At 40.0% G+C, this 20,650-nt stretch overlaps 1 protein-coding gene across 2 annotated transcripts in view; it reads left to right on the top strand.

Moving 5' to 3' along the window:
• The window catches only part of LOC146370363 (inactive dipeptidyl peptidase 10-like), a 248,284-nt gene that overhangs the window by 109,939 nt on the left and 117,695 nt on the right, over positions 1 to 20,650 (top strand). The window lies entirely within an intron of this gene.

Here is a 20,650-nt window from a genome sequence, read left to right as displayed (position 1 = left end):
ATCTAAGGAGCTTGGAGAGAGGCTTCATCAGTTCCTGAGGTCACCGGTGCCCAGAAGGGAAGAAGCCTCTTGGATGCGAGGTGAAACATCTTCACAAAATTTAAAGAACTCCAGTCGTTTTCTTTCTAAGCTCCTTAGACTGCCATGACTGGATGACTGAGAACCTACACAGACAAGCAAAGGTCTGCTCCCTGTGGGGTTATAAAGTATGCGTGTTAACCTTTGGGCTTCCAAGGTGCGGCCTTATGTTGAGAGAAATAATGTTTTTATCAGATATATAAAATAAAATATGTGAAAATATAAGCAAAACCAAATACTTAGTTACTGTTAAATGTTGACTTTGGATTATCTTATTTTTGTCTTTGTGGGTAAATTAAATGGATTCAACAAAAGGGGAAAAAAAGGCATAACAAAACAGAATATTAGGAGAAGAGGCTGCAAGCTGCTGCTTCATATTAGGTTTATTGTTAATATGATTTAAATGCAAGATGTCATTTTGTATAAATGGGTATATAAATATCAATTATATAAATGGGTAAATAAATGTTCAGCCCATTTCTGCATTGGGTTGGCGTCAGGTTGGCTGGCAGTGCTTGAGTTTTGCATCACATTTTTCCATCTTTTGGGCTGAATTTGTATTCAGCGCATGCTGTTCAATCTCAAATCGAATGGACAGAGAGGAAGAGCTGCTATTTTTTGAACATTGCATAATCAGAAGCACTGCAAAGTGTCCCAGCCTGTGTGCTGACTTACACTCACCACCTTCCTGTCATAAGCTTGTCTCTGTATCCCGAGGCGACCGGTGCCCTGAATTAGCTGAAGCTGACACATGTTCCATCCTCGAAAGGATTAAAAGGCAATTACAGAGTTTGAGTCATCAGTTGTGACACAGACAAGGGGACAGGCTGCCGTCGAACCCGAGATAGCAGGAATTAGGAAGAGGAAACAGTCAGACCTTCTACCTGTGTGTGTGATAACAGGGTAGCTTGTGAGTGAATGGGTAGTTGCAGGTAAAGCACACATCACAGCCACCACGAAGTCACCTTTACCTGATATTTTATGAATGCAAAGTTGGATGTAGATGTGTGTTTTTTCTTCACCGGCTTAAAAAAAGCCCTAAAATTTTAAAATCACCCCAGGCAACTTTTTCTCCGCTCTAATTGAGATGCAGTAAATTTGCCTGAGCTGGTCAAACCATAATTGTGGTGCTGGGCATGTGGACCAATCTCACTTGAGAGTGAACCAGAGGATTGTCTTCTGAACAACAGAGGCAACAAAAGAAGTAATTACAACAACAAATGTCCTGGGAGACACACACTCTCTCATGCAAACTCTTTCTTTCTTGTGTATTCTCTCCCAGCAAACATGGTTTAAATATCATGGAATGATGGCAAAAACAGCAAAACAACAGTGGTCACATCAGACTGTTTCTTACAAAGCAAGGATTGTTGTTTAGATTGTTGCCATAAAGAAGACAAACTCAAGAGTCTACATTGTGGAAATTGTATCTCTTTGTCTTTTGCCTGGTTACATTTCTTGTCTGGAGTCAAGCGCTATATTCCTTTTTTCACTGTTTTAGTCAGTTGGCTCAGTGTGATAAGAAGTGGACTCCAGAGCACAGGTCACACATCTGAGTCCCTTTTCCTCTCTCATAAGCTGGAATGTTTTATATATGTCAAGTTAGGCTACATAACTGGAACTGGAGACACCTCCAATTTAATGTGTTAGTAATAAATGAAGCAACATTAAGGAAGATACTTGAACTTGTTTTACTCTGGCTCTAGTCACACAGGCCTCAAGACCAGTCAGCAGCCACCTGGTAACAATCACTTGCTGGGAAAGATTTGCAATCCCGGACTGAATGATTGATAAAGAGCGACTGTTGTAAAGAGGTATATATTGCAGAGAAAACTTTCTTGCGATTGCTTTGGTAGCTAGACGGTTGCAACAGCCGCGATCTTTTTGTGAGTTTTTGCAGACATCTTCCATGCAAAATACTTGCCAAATGATAGTGCAACACCAAATTGTAAGTAAAGTAAAACTAGCACCTTTTGAAATTTGTTACTTGCACGCATTGCACATTTCACAGTTTCACAACACCTGCAAGTATCTGCTGTATAAACTAGCAACACCTGTGGCAACCTGCCAGCAACAAAAGCAATCACAAGGGTTTTTTTGGTGCAACTGATTTCATTTGACAAAATACAGCAACCTCCAGCAGGAAACTGCTTGTGGAATATATATTTATCTCAAGTGATCAGAAGTTGCTAGGGGTCACCAAACAGTCTCTAGACCAGGGGTGGGCAATTCCAGGCCTCGAGGGCCGGTGTCCTGCAGGTTTTAGATCTCACCTTGGATCAACACACCTGAATCACATGATTAGTTCGTTACCAGGCCTCTGGAGAACTTCAGGACATGTTGAGGAGCTAATTTAGCCATTTAAATCAGCTGTGTTGGTTCAAGGACACATCTAAAACCTGCAGGGACACTGGCCCTCGAGGCCTGGAGTTGCCCACCCCTGCTCTAGACCTATGAGAGTGAGGCTTTAGGCCACATAGTTGATACGTCATTGTTTAGAAATTTTCCTGTGTGCAACATGAGTGACATATTGCAAAGCCACAATACGAAGAGTAGACATCAAGAAGAGATGATCAGCCAGTGCCTGATGTTGAAATATTTGAATGAGAAAGTGAAGCTGGGCTGTTAGCAGAACCTTATCTTTCTACTTTGTGTTGTCATGTCTGAGAACAGTTGTCACCAGTGCAGGAAGCCTCTGTGTCAACCTGGACTTGGCTCTCTGTGGATGTTGTCGAATGCTGTCAAACATTCCAGCAGTCTCATTTCTTTTTAACACCAAACTACAGAAATTAATTTTAGATTCCTTCCTTAATTTTGTTCTCATTAATATTGACTGGCTGGCTCCTGTCGGGCTTTTTCCTCAGCACTAGTTCATCAGCCCAGCTCAGATGAAGTGCAGGAGTATTTTCTGGCAAACAAGGTTTTCTGCACTTCCAGGACTTATAGTAAGCACTGAGGGCAGTCGCAGATCGATTTCACTCTCTGGGCTAGATAATCAAAGCCTCATCTGAAAGGCCGGTGATATTGATAGCACTCTACTGATACATAGATAGACCACTGCATCTATTTATCGACTCTCCGTTGTATGTTCACTGGACATGGATGAGAGGAAAGTGTACAGACCTGTACAGTGTGAAGTGCAGTGAACACTAAGACCAGGTAAAGGGTGATGTGACATTTTGTAACAGAAGCAGAACTCTAAACGACTAAAAGAAAGATTTTCAGTTTATTTCAACCTGCTGTATTTTGTGGCTATTGAGTCATGCTAACATTGTTGTGAAAAACCAATCTCTGCAGCTGTTTTAGAAAACAACAGATTTCAGGACAAGAAGTTCAAGCTCCAAGCAGCAGTCGAAAAAAACCTGATAAATGCTCCAAGTCCTGCAACTGTGCCGATTCCTCTGTCTTCTGACTCACTTTAAATTTATTTTTCTTTTTTTGTTGTTCATGTTTTAATAGAGAGGAGTCCATTAAGTTTATAGTGATGGGTAATTCATGACATTTTATTATCAGGATGAAATGATTGCTTCTTTTTTTTCTGACCTTTTGTCTTTTGTTATTATAAATCAAGTGCACCTGTTTTCTTTCATGTCAGCTTGCACCTCCCTAAAAAAGTATCAAAAAACAAAAAAGCTCACTCAATATTATCATATGAGCAGTACTGACACATTATCAATATTTCATTTCTAAATATCACAGTTACCGTCAATACATAATAATCGTGACACCTGTAGCTGAAACACAGAATTTTATGGAGAGTGACTTTCACCTTTGTCACAGTAATTAACTCGAGAGAAGAAAAACAACACAATTAAAGCCACACACACATACACGGTGTCTCTTTCTCTCTCTCACACACACACACACACACACACTAGATTAAAAAATCACTGGTTAGGGCTTTGCTTGGCTTACCTAAAATGCACATCAGTTCTTCCTTTCTGCACGGATTTAGACGCCACCACAAACTGTAACCATGCCGAACCCTTAAACAATGAGCATGCTGTGTTAATTCATCGAACCATCCACAGACTTAAAGAGTAAATCTCAGTTTGTGAAGTCTGCTAAAATACACAGCAGTGCTGTAAATCCATTCTCTGCCATAGATTCCTGTCGAGAAATCTTGTACTAACCTTGATAGCGAGCTACAGTAAGTCACAAACATTTTTTTCTGTCAACCTTGGAGTTTTCACAGCTCACTTACTCAGACAGACATCTGTCACACTCTTTTTTTTGGCTTGTTTTTCAAGCTGCCATTTCATGATTCAAGATGTCACTGACATCCAAAGATGCAATTAACTGCAGTCATATCACATAGTTGTCTTTGAAGTTAAATGGTGTTATTCGAGGCAGGGAACTCGCTTGCTGTTCATAAACCCTATATGGAACATCAAAAACAACAGTGACTGTAATACACTAGCAATTGTGTGTGCATATGCGAGTCTCCAGAGTCTGATACATCTTTTTCCTATTAAAACCACATCAGCGTGCCTCACTGTTGTACTGGGTGATGTGTTTATTCATTATGATTAACATGGGCACTATAGCTCACCGTGCTGCTGCTGTAAATATGAGACCATTAAATCAGGATTAATCTGTAGCGAAACATAGCCCCCCACAGTGCACTACTCACACCAGTTTGGGCAAAATTAGCTAAAAACTACAGCTGTTCTAGGAAACAGCTGAGCCTGAGCTCACACTCTGTGGGACTGATGATGATCTTGTGATTTGTTGACAATTACAGACACCGGGTCTTTGTGTTAAACCACTGTGCTAGAAAGTAATAGAATAGAATATCTGTTTATTGTCATTGTACATGTACAAAGAAGTTATGGGTGCTCCATGCCAACTGTGCAGGAATAAAATATAAATAGTAAAACAACAGGAGAAATGTATACAAAACAAGAGAAATGCACGCACTGGAGAACAAAGTGATTGGAAGTAGTGCAAAGAACTTGGTCTGGGTATAGAGTCTGTGTGTGAGTGGCCTGGGTGATGAGGGTTACTTAGACCATGGCTCAGATTGGCAAGGTGAGTGGGCAGGGGTGGGGTGTGGGGGGGATAGTGTTTATTAACAACCAGCATTACCAGTATAACCAGTATTAGCTACAATGATTGCTGATGCAATACATTTTTCAGCTTCAGAAGCTATTTTATGAAATCTGTAGTTTCTAAAATTAAGATGTCCATTGGTGGAGGATGCACAGATTATTACAACAGTGAGATGGGCCTCATCCATTCGTGTAGAGGTCCCTTTTTCTGTCATGGGTAATGCTGTGGCCAGGTTTGTCTGGTAGATGTTTTAAAGGACAGTATTTAACCCAAAGAACTCTTTTCCTAAACATAACCGAGCTGCTTATTGCTTAAAAGAACTTACACGGGTTACAAGTGAAAAACTAAGAAGAGCATCTTGCCCTGTGACAGCTGGGATAAGCTCCAAAACCCTCATGATTCTGGACTGAATAAGGGGTTAAGAAAGTGGATGGATGGAAATAAAGTGAAACTTAGCACAAACACTGCTGGAGACATTTGGAGCATTAGATGGTGAGAAGGGGTTCACCTTGAAGAAGTTGGCAGTTAATCACAGGACTGTAACAGACAGACAGACGATCATTCACACCTACAGATAATTTAGAATCACCCGTTAACCTAACAAGCATCTGTTTGGGCTGTGAGAGGAAGCCAGAGGGAGCTTCATGCAAGGGACTCAGCTGGCCCATCCATTCAAACCCAAGACTTTTGTGCTATGAAGTGACACTGCACCCCTGTGTCATCATTAAATTAAATAACAAAAGCTGCTGTTTCAATATAACTAGTTAAAAAACAGAAATGACTTTAGAGCCTTTTTTTTTAAATTCTCCAAAGACTTTTCTTTAAAAAGTGACCTCGTGTGGGAGAATGAATTATGACTGCTTTCTTTCTGCAGTGCAGATAGAAATAATGTAAAGTGGAAGTGAGAAAACAGAACCTCTGAAGAAAGAGTCAGGCCATCAGACAGTGATACTCACTTGTAACACTAGGAACTAGCATGGTCTCCTCATAAAGGACTGTGAACACAGGAAGTTTTACATCTTTTTAAATCTTATCCCACACCATAAATGTGTAGCAGCAACCCAAAGTGTATTATTTGTATTCCTTTATTTTTCTTGCTATGTGTTTTGGGGTCATAACACTGCCAAAATGCAGCTTACCCTGGTACCGTGTGTTGCCACCAGACGTATCTAGAAGTATCGATTTTAGCGTTGTGTCATCGCATTTGGATTTTACTTTAAAAGTGTCCATATCTGGATGAGAGGTTGCTAAAATGCTGACTAATAGTAGCAAGGTGCATACATGAATTGAGTGGGTAGATAATGTTAATAAAAAATGCTCCAAAAAACACCAACAATCAAAAGGTCCCTTTCAATTACTCCAATTAGCTGATGAGATCCACAGCTAAGCTAACTATAAACATGCTTATTTCTGCTCTGAAGTTGGACATTTTAATGCTGCAGTCTATGGGGACTGACTCAGTTTAGGGAGCCTTTATGAAATCTGACAAACAATGCCTGATAGGTAAACATGGTTGCGTGAGCTGTTTGACAAGACAATGAAGGACAATGTTGTTTGCTGTGTAGGATGCTTGATAGTTGTTCCACACCCTAAACAGGTCACAGTGCTTCCCATAGACTTGCATCTGTAGCTGTAGAAAGGAAGAGGATTGTGTATACACAGCACATATGTGTGAGCATGAAAGGATGTGTGCCCAGGATTCTTTAAATTAATTAACAAATACCATGTATACTTATAGCCTCTGCTTTCATCCTGTAGACAAACACCACTTTCATTGTCTGCTCTGTCTTCTGTTCTGCAGTCTCAGTGAGCTCCAGTTCAAAATGAACCTCCACCTTCCAGAACACGGACTAACATTGACAGCTGCAGTCCGAGACAATAAAGCTGGAGTTTGTTGAACCACAGGATCACAGAGGGTCGTCCTAACAGTGACCTGACCAGTCTGTTCATAGAGAAACCCTAGGCAGGAAGGGCCAGAAAAATGTCTGGACTTTTCTAGGCTCTGTTCTATTTTCACACAATGGAAAACATTAACATGTATTTTATACTTTTTAAGTCAGCTGTGCATTATGTTAAAATATATATTCAAGATTTTCTACATTTAGGACAACAGGTAGTTAATGGTTTCATTTACGGCAGCAGAGAGACATAGCTCCAGGGTCTGGAAGGATGATGATAACAGTTTAAGCTAATTAAAAATACCCCAAAAGGGTAATTGCTATATTCCACTGTAGGCATTGTCTTTATTTTTATTGTGACGGGATATTTTTGTCTTTGTGTGGCAAAGCGGGCCGTTGCCCTTTGTATTCTGTTGTCAAGACATTGGCCATCCTAATTGCCAAGCCGAGAGCCACTGTAAACATCACTGAGGGTGAGATCATCAAATCAGTTGCCGCTGCACACCTCTTCATCCAACTCCCAACTGTGCTGTCCTTCCCTCTCCACCTCTCCATCCCCACTAATTCCCTCTCAACTAGCAATTTTATAGCTCAGTGCCTGCTGAATCCTCCAATGTGACCCTATAGGTATAAAAACCACACAGTGCCACTTTTCAACTACACGAAGAGACAATTTCCTGCCTGCTCCAGACGCATTCAGCTCCTTGTCGACGAGCTTCTCTTCCTATTGCTGCTTAATTCAGGCTCTCCTTTCAATTTTTATTTCTCCCGATAAATGAGATTTTGTTTCTGAATTGGGAGGAAATGGCTGAGTCTTATCCACAGCCTGGAGTGTAATGTGCCTAGAAATGTAGTCAGCTGTGTCTAATTGTGTTGAGATTGGAGATTTGACTGCTGGGGGCTGACAAAGGCTTTAGTGTCCACCATGTAAATGAACTAAAAAATTGCATTTAAATGTGTGCAGAAAATTCAGAGCAAAAGGTGATTAATAGAATTAGCTTTATTGTCCTGTGTCCTTCACGTACTATAGGTGGTTTGAGCTTAGATTTATCCACTATAGCGCTCTAATCCAGATGAATGCATTTCATTTAATCCTCTCCAGGCCTTTGTTTATCTAATAAAATCAGTCATTGCTCTCTTTTTGCGCATCACTGACTTCAGTGATTAGAATTAGCCAGGAAGAACATTAAATGTCTTTTGGCAAAATTCATACAATATAAAAGTATATTATAAATCTCCAAGCTAATGTGCCCCGCAGTAGACTATTCCCATCTCTAAAGAAAATGACTGTTATTACAGGATGTCAAATGTCTCCTTCATAGATTTAATTATATTTCACTTCTGATACACTGATGTTTTTCTTACTGTAAACACACCGGGGAGGATGTACAGCAGTGTGTGAAACTGTTGTCATCATAGCTGTAAAACAGGATCAAATATGAAAAAGTGCATACACACAGAAGGAAACAATTTGTATCAATGAAACAGGCGTGACTCTTCAACACCTTTCTGCGATAGATTCGGTCTAAAAGAAACTCTGATGATTGTGATAAAATCTAAAAGATCATCCAGGAAGAGATTATTAGCAATTCTGTGGAATCTAAATGAAATCCAGTGATGTGTTGCGAGGACAGGTACAATGACATCTTGTTGATGTTCACTCTTGTCATCCTCACATTTGAATGTACCATCATGTTGGTTTTTACCACCATTTAATTTAGGACAAGGGCTCAGAGATTGTCAGATTACAGAGAGATCCTACAACAAACCTGGAAAGGCAAGATGTTCTGGAGAAAACGCTGAAGAAGTCTGTGGTTGCTTTGGTTCCCTTTTGCAATTTCTTAGATCTCCATATAGTTTCTTTCTGAGCAGCAACACCTATTGTTCAGGTTTAAGTCTACAGCAAGGCTAATGTGACTGCAGTGATAATCCAGCTGGCTTGCAACAGCACTGTGGTGACCATAAACTAGGTGTAAGCGTCTGGACGTCTGGGACGTCTGAATAAAACATCTTCAGTTTTCAGGTGAACAGTTGAAGCAACTGGACGTGGGAGTAAATGGGAACTACTTATGACCAATGCTCAGCTGCACACTGATGCTCAATGAACAAATTCCTCCACAAGCGGACAACGCTATAGAAGGCAAAGCATCTAATAGTCTAAATGATTAGAAGCCTAATTTGTGTTAAATATTGCAACCACACATAGAGAGACATTGACTTACTACTCAGCCCAAAAAGTTTGAGATCCTCCTGGTTTACAATATATCTGTCAGAATGAGTGATTCATAGTTTTGTGGTATTGTTTTTATAAAGCCTAAATTTGAAATTAGATGAAATCCTATCAATTATTAACAGCATCTCAGCTGGTGAGAGTTATTGTTGTTTACTGTTCATAAAGACAAATGTCAGAGGAACGCAGCAGCTAATTACAGTTTACTGTGTGACTTGGCGAATAATAGCACATCTGCTAAAAATAATGACAAAAAACGCAGTGAGTAATCTCTGCTGTTTTCTCTTGTTGTACACCAACAAACAAAAACCACATCACAAAAACCTTCAAAATAAATCCATTAAATCCATTATTTTGCTCCTACTTTCTCACTTTCTCACAATAATTTAGACAGCATGGTACAAAACAACAACAACAACAAAAGGCCTTTTAATTTCTGCCCATTATTTTATACGTAAAGGTGGGGTAAAGTCAAAGCTAAACAACAACCAACTTAAACTACCGTTCACATGCTGTGACATGATACGATTGTAAATGCGGCGTAGTGGTGAACATGCCTTACATGTGTAAGATCCGCAGCTGGAGACCGGGGCAGGCAGAAGCCCACCCTCAGGGGATCACAGGCTAGTGTACTCCTTGATCCCACTCGCAGATAAATGGGAGGGTTTGCATCAGCAGAGGCATGCGGTGTAAAATCAGTGCCAAATCAAACCGCAGATCCATCTACTGTGGCAGCTCCCCGGGAATAAAAAAACAGCTGAAAAGATTGATCACTTGAATCACTTGAATCATAATATATAATTCAAGTTTCAGTGAATACAGTATAAAGAAATACTCTACCTGGACTTCCTGCTACATAATACATGGTTTTGTGCTAAGGATGTATCATTAATAGCCAAATATAAACAAAGTGTAATGAAACTGTCTCCTATTAATCGATGTAATGAAACGGGATATGCAGAGGGTTGATGTCACACAGGATGATGTTAGGGATAGGTCGAGGCAGGTGATCCTCTGTGGTGACCACTAAGGGAAGAAGCCAAAAAAAGAAGAAGAAAGAAAACGTATCTCTGTATGCTGGAGTGAGCATTGTCAAGGTTCATTATTGACAGGATTGAATTATTCAGACTTTCGTAGGTTTTGGAAGACAACCAGTGGAGAACTTGATGTGCCTGAACTCCTGTATATACACAAGAGTAACCATTTTTAAAAATAGGTTTCTTCCACTTCATCATTAATGATTTCACTTTGCTGGAGCTGTTTAATTCTTTAATTGAACGCTTATGAAGGCCAAGTCAGTTTGGAGCTACACTGCTGTAACTGATGACTTGGCTGTGTTTGTTTCATACGCAGAGTCATCTATTTGCATTCGTTTTTAATGTGCCAGAGACTGTTACATGCAGGCCACTGAGGAAGATGCACAAGACTGCAGTTTCTTTAATTTAATGTCAGTTTACTGCAGTGACGCGAAGAAGAACAGAAAAGACCATTCAACATTGCATTCAGTAGTATTTGGTTTCACAACTGAAATTAAAGGCATTTTTTGCTAATTGCAGGCCTTGTGTATGTTTGCGTGTTTTTGTTTTTTAATGTGTTTGGAACAGTTATGTACAAGTCACAGTGAATTAAATCAGTTGGGAGAATACATAGTGTAAAGTTAACAAAAGATCATTAATCATTTGCTGGTTTCTAAAGCTCATTAGTGTGTAGAATGTAACATTGTTTTTCTATTAAAAAGCAGCATATATTAATGAATCCATTGGGAGTTTTATGTTTATATTCATTGACTGACATTCAGGCTTTTTGAGTTTAAGCAGACACTCGATTCTATTGATGCCATACTACAACTGAGCATTTTAAATGAATAGATTTTATACGTAGCTACAGAAACAGCTTCACAAAGGCTTTATTAATTGTTAAGACTCCATATTTCACCTATCCATGCAGCCTTGTTGGAAGGAAAATAATCAAACTGGTGAAAACTGTGAGAGTGGTTCTTGAAATACGAGGTGATAAAAAAAAATGTCTTTCACAAAAGATTTCTTTAAGTAAACTGTCCTTCCACAGTGTGGTTTAGTTCTGTTCTTTTTCCTTTTACCAGTAGTGCACTATAATGTGGAAACTGTTCACGGTTCTTTTGAAACGTCATCACTAGTACAGAAAATGTTTGCTTAATATTATATATGAATCATGAGGATACAAACAACATTCTTTTTAGCACTTTTCTTGCTTCGCCAGGAACTAATTTGACTCTATTCTGCTTCTGTATTGCTAAACTCAGCACTTGGCTGTGCGAGTCATCAACCCTGTACACGTGAAACCAATATAGTGGGGATGGTGACTAATTGAGAATTATCTCGCACGGACCAAAGGCCAATGGCAGCGTCCTTGAGGGCAGGGCTAATAATGCTGAATACAATAAGATGACAACATGTAAAAGCTTGCCGTTTCCTGTTGCCCGTTGGATCAATTTGAGATGTTAAGCCTGAGGACCCCAGCATGGCTTTGGCGGTAGCTGTCAGTGATTCACGAGGCAGTGAGAAATGGTATTTCATGGGCAAACAAAAATAAACCTGTTCAGATGGCGTTATTTTTTTTCTCTCGCACCGACCTGCTGTTATTGTTAAAATGGCTCAGCCTCTGCTGAAATGCTGCTTGTCATTTGTCACACTATCGCCAAGGTCAGAGTCCAGGCGAGAGTAAGCTCACAGCTCTATAAATAGCCTGACTCCTCTGACAGAACCACGTGTGCAGACACACATCTGTGCACAGTAAAGCCTGTAAAAATTAGCTTATTAGCAGGTGTTTGATGAAGCTGGCAGGGGTCTTAATCAAATGTCTCAGAGGAAGCATTAGCATTCTAATATTACGTATTGTCTCATCATCAGGCTCAAAACTACAATGTTTGCCTCGAACAAGGTGTGTGTATTAACTGAGCAGGTGTTGGGACATAGCTTCTATTTGCATACCTTGAAAGCTTGAATTCTGGTGTATTACTGAGATGTCTTGAGGCTTTCGAGTGCAGCAAAGCCAACTACAAAGGGCACACTCTGCAACAGCTGGAAGAATACTGGACATATAAATGCAGGACTGCTAAAACACAGTGATAACCTGTGGTGTTTGTTCATGTTTTTGTATTACACATTGATATTTTTATCTCCAACTCAGAGGAAGGAAGGCTGGGAGCAACAGCAGGGTTACTCTATCACTCTTATTTACGTTTTTTTTCCTTGTGGACGTCTTGACTGCTTCTAAACAAGCTTTATACCTGGGTCATAAGACCCTAACAAACAAAATATGGGGCAGGGAGTATTCTTCTATTGGACATGTCGGCAATGCGGATAGGGAGTCTAAAATTGTGGATATATTTAACTTAAAACACATGACTATGCAAGCCACAGGTTTGGCATTTGGCAAATGAAGAACAAACATACTAAGCAAATACAATGAGCTAAGTGAGAAGTAAGTAAGTAGTGTGGAGTTCTCTCATATCATAGGACAGAGAACATAGTTGAAAAAAGTCAGTCTGTAGCCCTATATGAAGTGGGAAACCTGCTCATCTCAGTATAGTTGGAGATGAAGGCAGGGAGAAGGATCTCAAAGACTCCTACATGAAAATCAATATGATAGTGGCAAGGATAGTAACTGTCCTGTCCCTAAGCCTCACCAGGAAACATATTATCCACTTTCATTGCTGCCCTGATATATTCAGCTGAGCTGTAGCTGACATTCAATGTGGGCATTTCCCCTTTTTTTGACTGCTCTTATGGTTCGCCATAGCAGATCATCTGCCTTCATCTCAGCCTATCTCTTGAATTCTCCTCTGTCACACAAATCTTCTGCGTGCCCTTCGTGTGTCCTCCTCCTTTGCTTTCAACCAACAATAGCACAGTTTCCATCAGCACCCTGCTGGCCAGCAGCACCAAAGGCGTTTGAGAAATCATAAAGACTGAGGTTTCCATATCAGATAAGTCGGGATTTGGGTTAACAGCGAAGATTTTGCCTTTAATGACACAACCCTCCACATTTATCTGGGTTTGGGCCACGCATCACTAGCAGTTCATTGGCTTCTACATATACAGTACATTATCTACATATCATTGTTAGATATTCAATTTTCTTCATCATCTAACTCCTGTATCAACAGCAGGAATTAGATGGCATTTCCTTCAGTCGCTGTGGTAGGATTTGGATGTCCTGTGCTGGTGTAATGTCAGAACTGAATAAACACTTTTAAACCTAATTTTGGTGCAAACCACCAAACACCTTAGCTTTTGTAATCAGGTTTGACTGCTGACTGATTCTTCACGTGCAGTTTTTTTCTGTTGGTAGCTTTCTCCACTCTTACTTAAGGCGTGGCCTTAGCCCAAACAAACTGCCTGGAGAGGTTACCAAGATGGCTGCTGAGTGCCAAGAACTGCTTCTACAAGGATCTTATCATAAAAAGTGTCACTGTAACAATGTTAACAGCACAAAACCAAATGCAGACTCACTGCTGCTTCTCTGTTGTGCTCTCCTTCTTCTGTCATAACAATCCACTGTTATTTATACAGTAAGTTAAGGCTCCTCATGCAATTACAAAGACAGGTGATGTGATTATAGAAAATCCTCTGTTAGTGCACAGCTAAGGCAGGACTGCAGAGGGAGAGGTGTTTGGGTGGTGTGCGATCATCTGCTTTGGTGCTTTGATGCACACACGGCCTTGTTGAAAACAGTGTGGAATAAAATCAGTGCAGTACAGAGATTGTGATGAGGCACTCCACTGATGTTGCACACGGAGACCAATTTACTAATCATGGGAGGCAACACTCACAGAGCTTTGTGAAGCGAGAGAAAATAATTCTGATGGTGTCAGCATCTTTTCTTTTTTCATATTTTTGTGCAGTGCTATCCACACTAAGGAATAAAAGTCAACATAATCTCAGAGCAGATGCTATGTCCCCCATAAGAGAAGCTGCAGGAAAACATAACTAGAAGATAACCCAGTGCTGAGTTACTTTTTATCAGTCTGCACTCACCCTGAACGCTGCAGTGTTTCCAGCAGTTGGACCCCTCAGGTCCTGCTGGAATTCATGCATGGAATAACATCAGCAGCAGCGTTATCTCAGCTATGCCTCCAATGCTTCCCTAACATCCCATGTGACAGATTATTTTTCGTGGTCTACTTGACCTGATGAATAATTGACTGTATTGATTGAGTGTGATGGTGTTTGTTCCAAAGAGAGGCAGCTAGAATTACAGTCGAGTCAGTTTAATTAAAAGAGGATTCAGATCATTGTTCTTGTTCAGTAAATAAATAAATAACAAGTCGAGGAAGTCAAATAAAAGGTATGAATTTATGCGTGTGCAGGCATGCGGGCATGCGGGGTTTGTTTTTGTTCTGTGAGAACAGATTCGAACATCCATTCAACAATTTTGGCGTCCCATTGTAAGAGTTGTGAGATATATATTTTACACGCACAGCATAAGTAATCATAACTACTACACAGACCACTTCAGCAGTTCTCATGCAAATTTTCAATTTGTACATTGTTATGTATTGAATAAATATCACCTGCTGCTAATCTAATAAACCAACTTATTTTCATAACTGTTGAAGATTTGCTCAAAATTCTATAAAGAATTGGATTCTTCATGGAAGCTGAACTGCAGATGACAAAGCTGAAAGACAAAGTTAAAGCCTTCTCACTAAACCCACTGTACACATTTTACCGCTTGGGCTGAGCTGTCCCTCTGATGTATTCATGTCTAATCTCATCCACGTCACTTCCAATAGAAATCTTCATCTTCAGCTCTACCACCTGTCTTTTTTGTCAGTGCCACCATCTCCAAAACATACAACATAGCAGGTCTCACTACTATCTTATCATTTTTTTCTTCCACTCTTCCTTTATCCTCTGTCACAAATCACCCTTGACAGTCATCTCCACCCACTCCACCCTGCTTGCACCCTCTTTTTCACCTCTCTTATAGATTGTCTGTTGATTTGGATGGTTGAGTCCAGGTACAGTGAAATCATCGACCTTCACTTTTTCTACTCCGTGCAGCTTCACTGTTCGCTCTATTATTCACACACATCTATTCTGCCTCACTTCTACTAACGTTCAATCCTCTTCTTTCCAGAGTACACCTTCATAGCTGCCTTCACTTTTTCTTTACTAATCCACTGCACTTCATGAATCACCAACTTTCCTCAGTCTGTCCTTCTTTCTCTCCCCTTTCCTTCATTTATCAGCTCCTCAAAGTTTTTCTTAGTATATATCTATCTAATCACTCTAACCTGCTGCACATCCTTTCCAGCTCAAACTCTCTGCCTAGCCAATCAATACAAGTCCTTTTCTTCTTTAGTGTTCAGTTTCACATACAGCTCACTGCCACCTGTGTCTTTGTTGTATGCCTGGCCTCTCAGTACTGCTGTCTGCTTTCAGTCATCTCCATGACTATCCCACTTTTTCTTTGCTGACTTCACTCACTGAATACTTTCCTGCACTTCATCATCCCACCTCCAAGTCTCATTGTCTTCTTTCCTCTCTCCAGAGGATACACTGAATACCTTCTTGGCAATTTTTCCAATCACTTCAGCTGTACTCTCATGTTCATCTGGTAACGCTTCCCCGCCACCCTGTCTCAGCTCCTCTGAACTCTGTGCAACATTTTTCACTCCTCAACTTCCACATCCTTGCTTCTGTCTTCACTCGCTCACTCCACTTAATGTTCAGTCATCCTACAGACTACGATCCAATGCTGCCTAGCTACATTCTCCCCTGACACCAACTTGCAGTCTTCTATGTCTTTCAGACTGAACCTTCTGCAAAAGATGTGGTCCACCTGTGTACACCCTCCTCACCCTGTGTTCCTCCCTCTTTCTGAAATATGTGTTAACCACAAGCATTTCCATCCTTTTCACAAAATCCACTACCATGCATCCTGCTGAATTTCTCTCTAACACCATGCCTACCTATCACCTCCTCATCACTTCTGTTTCCTTCACTTACATGTCCACTGAAATGTGCTCATACCACCACTCTCTCCCTAGAGAGAAGACTCTTCGCCCAGCTTATCTGGAATTCCTCTTTTTTCATCTAACTGACATGGAACATATATAGGGCCTACCGATGACAACATTTAACACCACCCCTTCAATTTCCAGCTTCGAACCCATGATCTTGTCTGACACCCTCTTCACTTCCACAACACTGTTCATATATTCTTCCTTTATTTCTCTTCCTAAACCACATCCACACCATACTATAACAGCTTGAACACACCTCCGTTGCTCCTGGCCTTGTTTCATTTCCACCTGGTCTCCTGCACACACAGTACGTCTAACTTCATTCTCTCCATCATATCAGTCAGCTGTCTCCTTTTAACAATCGTAGCCCTACATTTAAAGCCAATATTCCCACCTCCATACTCCTGACATTAATTCGCTCTCGCAGCCTCCAAACACGCCTCCCCCTCTCCCCTTCTTTTGTCTTCGGCGAACAGTAGCACAGTTTCCACCGGCACCCTGTCGGTCAGCAGCACTGGAGGTGGTTGTTGTTAACCCGGGCCCCAACTGATCTGTTATGGAAATCTCATTCTTGGTGTTTGATTCGGCAAAGATTTTATCTGGGCTTGTGACCGACAATAGAAATATACTGGCTTGTGCTGCCCCCCATGGCTGGCTTATATAATTTGTATTCATTAAGAGATTTGCCTATTTTATCCACTTTAGCTCAACTGTATCTTCCCACAATCAACAGGAGAGCCTCAGTGTAACTGCTGGTTATGATCAATAACACAGAGATCAAAACATCCCAACAGAGAGAGATTCGTGTGATGTGAACTGTTGCCTGCTGATACATCATTTTCCTGAGTGTTCGTCACATGATCCTTTCTGATTTGTTATAGTGTAAAAGATGCTGACATTCTGTCCTTATAATGGTTTAATAGCTCTAAAACAAGAGGGTAGTTAATTCTTGTTAATTGATAAATGATTTAATATAATAATTGTGTTTATTGATTAGAAACTGAGATTATTCTCAACCATCTTATTTTATCTTAAGACTTTAACATGTGTGCAAAAACAATTGCCATTGTACCTGCAAAAATCATAGAAGTTAGCACATAGAGAAGCCAGCAATGACAGGCACTGTAAAGACTGAGCGGAAGACAGGACTTCTTATATACCGAGGGCAAAATAGGGAAACAGGTGAAAGCAGCCACACATACACACATATAATGAAGGAACTAAAACAAACAGACATGAGCTAAAAAAAAAAAAAAAACAGGATGCAGAACTGAAGCTCATTACTAGAAAAAAACAAAAAGTAAAATCAAAAATTCAGAGAGGTCATTATAAATAAATAAAATAAAATATAAAACATTTGTAATAATAACAAATTTTTAAAAGGAGCCCAAAATCAAATATATTCACAAAGAATTCAAAGCAACAATCATGACTTTGCCTCCTATGTCCAATTCCATTTCTGTTATTTCCAGTTCCAAGTAAATGAGCAAAACCTAAAGTAAAATATCAGAATAATTTAGATAGAGAACACAGTGAGAGCTCAGCATCTTACTTTGACTTATTCTCAGTCAGTAGCTAACACTTTTCATGCTTTTGTTACTTTTACAATATGCAATGATACAATCGCTGTGAATATGAGACTCTATTTAAGGCTCGCAGCAGGCATCTTGGAAATCACACTTTAAATATGGAAAATCATGTGGCCCGCACCATAACTGCCTGACACAAATCCTGGTATGATGTAAATATGCAAAAGACTGTTAGAGGAGAAAAGGAGATACTTTCTTGGGTCTTTGTCCTTGTCCCTTTACTTTCAGGAAAAAAAAAAGAAAAAGAAGGCTTTCTTCTTAATACAGCCTTTCAGGAGGCTATTTATAAGCCCGTGTGTCCCTCTGTTGCACAGATACACACTTTTTATGTGAAATAAATGAACACGTTCTGAAAACGAACGATGTCCTGGCAGAAAGTCAAAGATGAAAAAAAAATAGGCAGGAGACGAGAAGAATATGCCTCGAGGTAAACTAGTTAGAGTAATGTCACTGGAGTATATGAAATACCTCAATTTACCTTTAATTAGGTTGTCGCTCAGGTAGTACCCTCTAAAGTATAAAGTACTTGACAAATGTATTTATTTTTACAATAACCAAAAGAAGCATAAACTTGGATACCTATGAATTAATTTCTTTTTTATCACTTGACAGACATCTGAATATCACTAAGATAGAAAAAGCCACTTTCAGAGCTTTTTCTATCCTAGATCTTCCCCAACAACCAAATTAGAATCACCAATTAACCTGACATGAGTCTCTTTGGACTGTGGGTTACAGCTGGGTTTTATTCTAGCTATGTTACAAATATTCACATTTTCCAAAACTAGAAACCCTTACCTTCCCAAAGAAGCCCCATACAGTCCCTATAAAAAGGTGACAAATTTAATCTAACCCTGAGTGCCTTCATAAGTTCCTAGCTACTTTAAACTCTAAATTTATATTTTTTATTATGTTTTTGTTCTGTGCTAAACACACTTTCTCCTGATATTGTATTTTAAAAAATACAAGTAACGATACAAATTTGGGAACGTGGACACACCTTTTGGCTCTCAAAGGTACTTTGAAGTGCAGTAATTATCCCCCAGGTGTATACGTTGCAATGATTTTTGTGTTGTGTTGGATGTGGGACAAATGTGGCATATAAAGAAAGATGAAACTTAAAACCATTTATATTTTATCATGTTTAATACGAGAGAGCAAAAATGCAATTTGTGGTGTAGTGTAATTATTAAAGCCATAAAATAATGCCTGCACTGCTTACTGGCTGGATTTTAATAAAACAGAACAGAGAGGCCCCAGCCTGCCCTCCAATCAGCAGAGATTTATTGAGAAATGTATTATTTCTGATGAGGGTGTAATGACTGTGATAAAGCCCAGTTGCTGTCTTATTCCCCCTGGTAGGCTAAACATTTATCGGGCCCTTCCACTGTTTCCACAGTAATGGTAATGGAGAGACTCAGCAGGTCCGAATTCTCTTAGTGGTTCTATCATCGCTTGTAATGAAGTTAATAAATTGAGAATGATGATCCAAGAGTAGCTAAATAGGAAATTGGGGGAGAAAATGAGATAGGGAAAACGTGCAAAAGAGAGGGTGAAAGAATCTCACGTACTGTGGCACAAGGGCAATTTGGAGTTACTGTCAGTCTTCAAGGACATGTCAGCCTTTTGTGGTACTAATGAAATGAGCAACAGCCCAAGTCCTGATATTAGATGAGTCTTATGAGTCCAGAGGGGGCTGTGAATAATGTAACAGCACATGTATGTAATGGTTACAGTGAACTGCTTCAGTGTTTAGGAAGTCCGTGTTCACTTGATACTCAGCATAGGGAAAATTAAGTGTAAATCTGCCAAAATTCGACTAGATTTGGGTTGTTGTTGAAAACTCTGTGGTACCTTGTGTTCTGCGAATAAAAACCTGGAGGTGCTTCAGTCATAATTGACTCATCAGTCAATATATGAGAGTCATGACTCAGATTAAGTGAGTTACAGCACTTTTAACCATGTCATGTCAAGTGCTTAGAAAATGGATTTCAGACTAAATCTGAGACAGGTGCAGCTTCTCTCTTTTTTTTTTTTTGTAGCAAAATTTGGCTCATATTGGCAATCATTTTAGACCACTTTCCCTCCAGCCAATCAGAGTGCAGTGGTGGGTTGGTGAGCAGTAATCGCTGCATTTCAGCTGCAGGGTTTTGTGGGTAATTGAGGCCAGGAGGATCTGCGGAAGGAAGAAATTTATAGGAGGGGGCTTAATTCACGTTATCAGAGGCAGCAGATGTGGTGGAAGACCCAGTTTAAGACTTTCTAACACCAGGATTCAGAGATGGAGTTGCAGGCAAAAGCTTCACAAACTCTCCTGGATAGCTATTTCTCTGTAGATAATATCACACAGACACGCACAAACACACACACCCACACTCTACAATCAGTCAGATTTCTGAAACCAAGCCCTGCTGTTTTCAGTATCTGTAAAAGATGGAGCAACATCTCTGTCTGATTCAGAAAAAGTGACCCCTGACCCTTGCAGAATTTTTTTTTCATAGGTCAGAACCTGAAACTCGAAGGTAAGGTTGGCCAAGTGGTAATTAAACCATGCAAATACTCTTCAGCTTTTCACCATATCAGAGTTTCATTTTTCAGTTTTACAGTGTGGCTCATTTAAAGCCCTCCATTGCAAATCCTCCACTGTGTAGGGTATTGGATTGGAAGCACAAAGCCCTAATGTGACCTATGTTAATAGGTACTGTAAGTGAAACCAGAGTGCACAGAGTGTACAATATGTGATGATCAGGAAGGACTTTTTTTTATTAAAAATAAAGCTATTTGTGTCATA

This window comes from Perissodus microlepis, chromosome 16 (assembly GCF_051167445.1).
Source record: "Perissodus microlepis isolate ML-2025 ecotype Zambia chromosome 16, ASM5116744v1, whole genome shotgun sequence".
Taxonomy (NCBI): domain Eukaryota; kingdom Metazoa; phylum Chordata; class Actinopteri; order Cichliformes; family Cichlidae; genus Perissodus; species Perissodus microlepis.
Note: the sequence above shows the minus strand (reverse complement) of the source record. Positions and strands in the feature narration are given on the sequence as shown.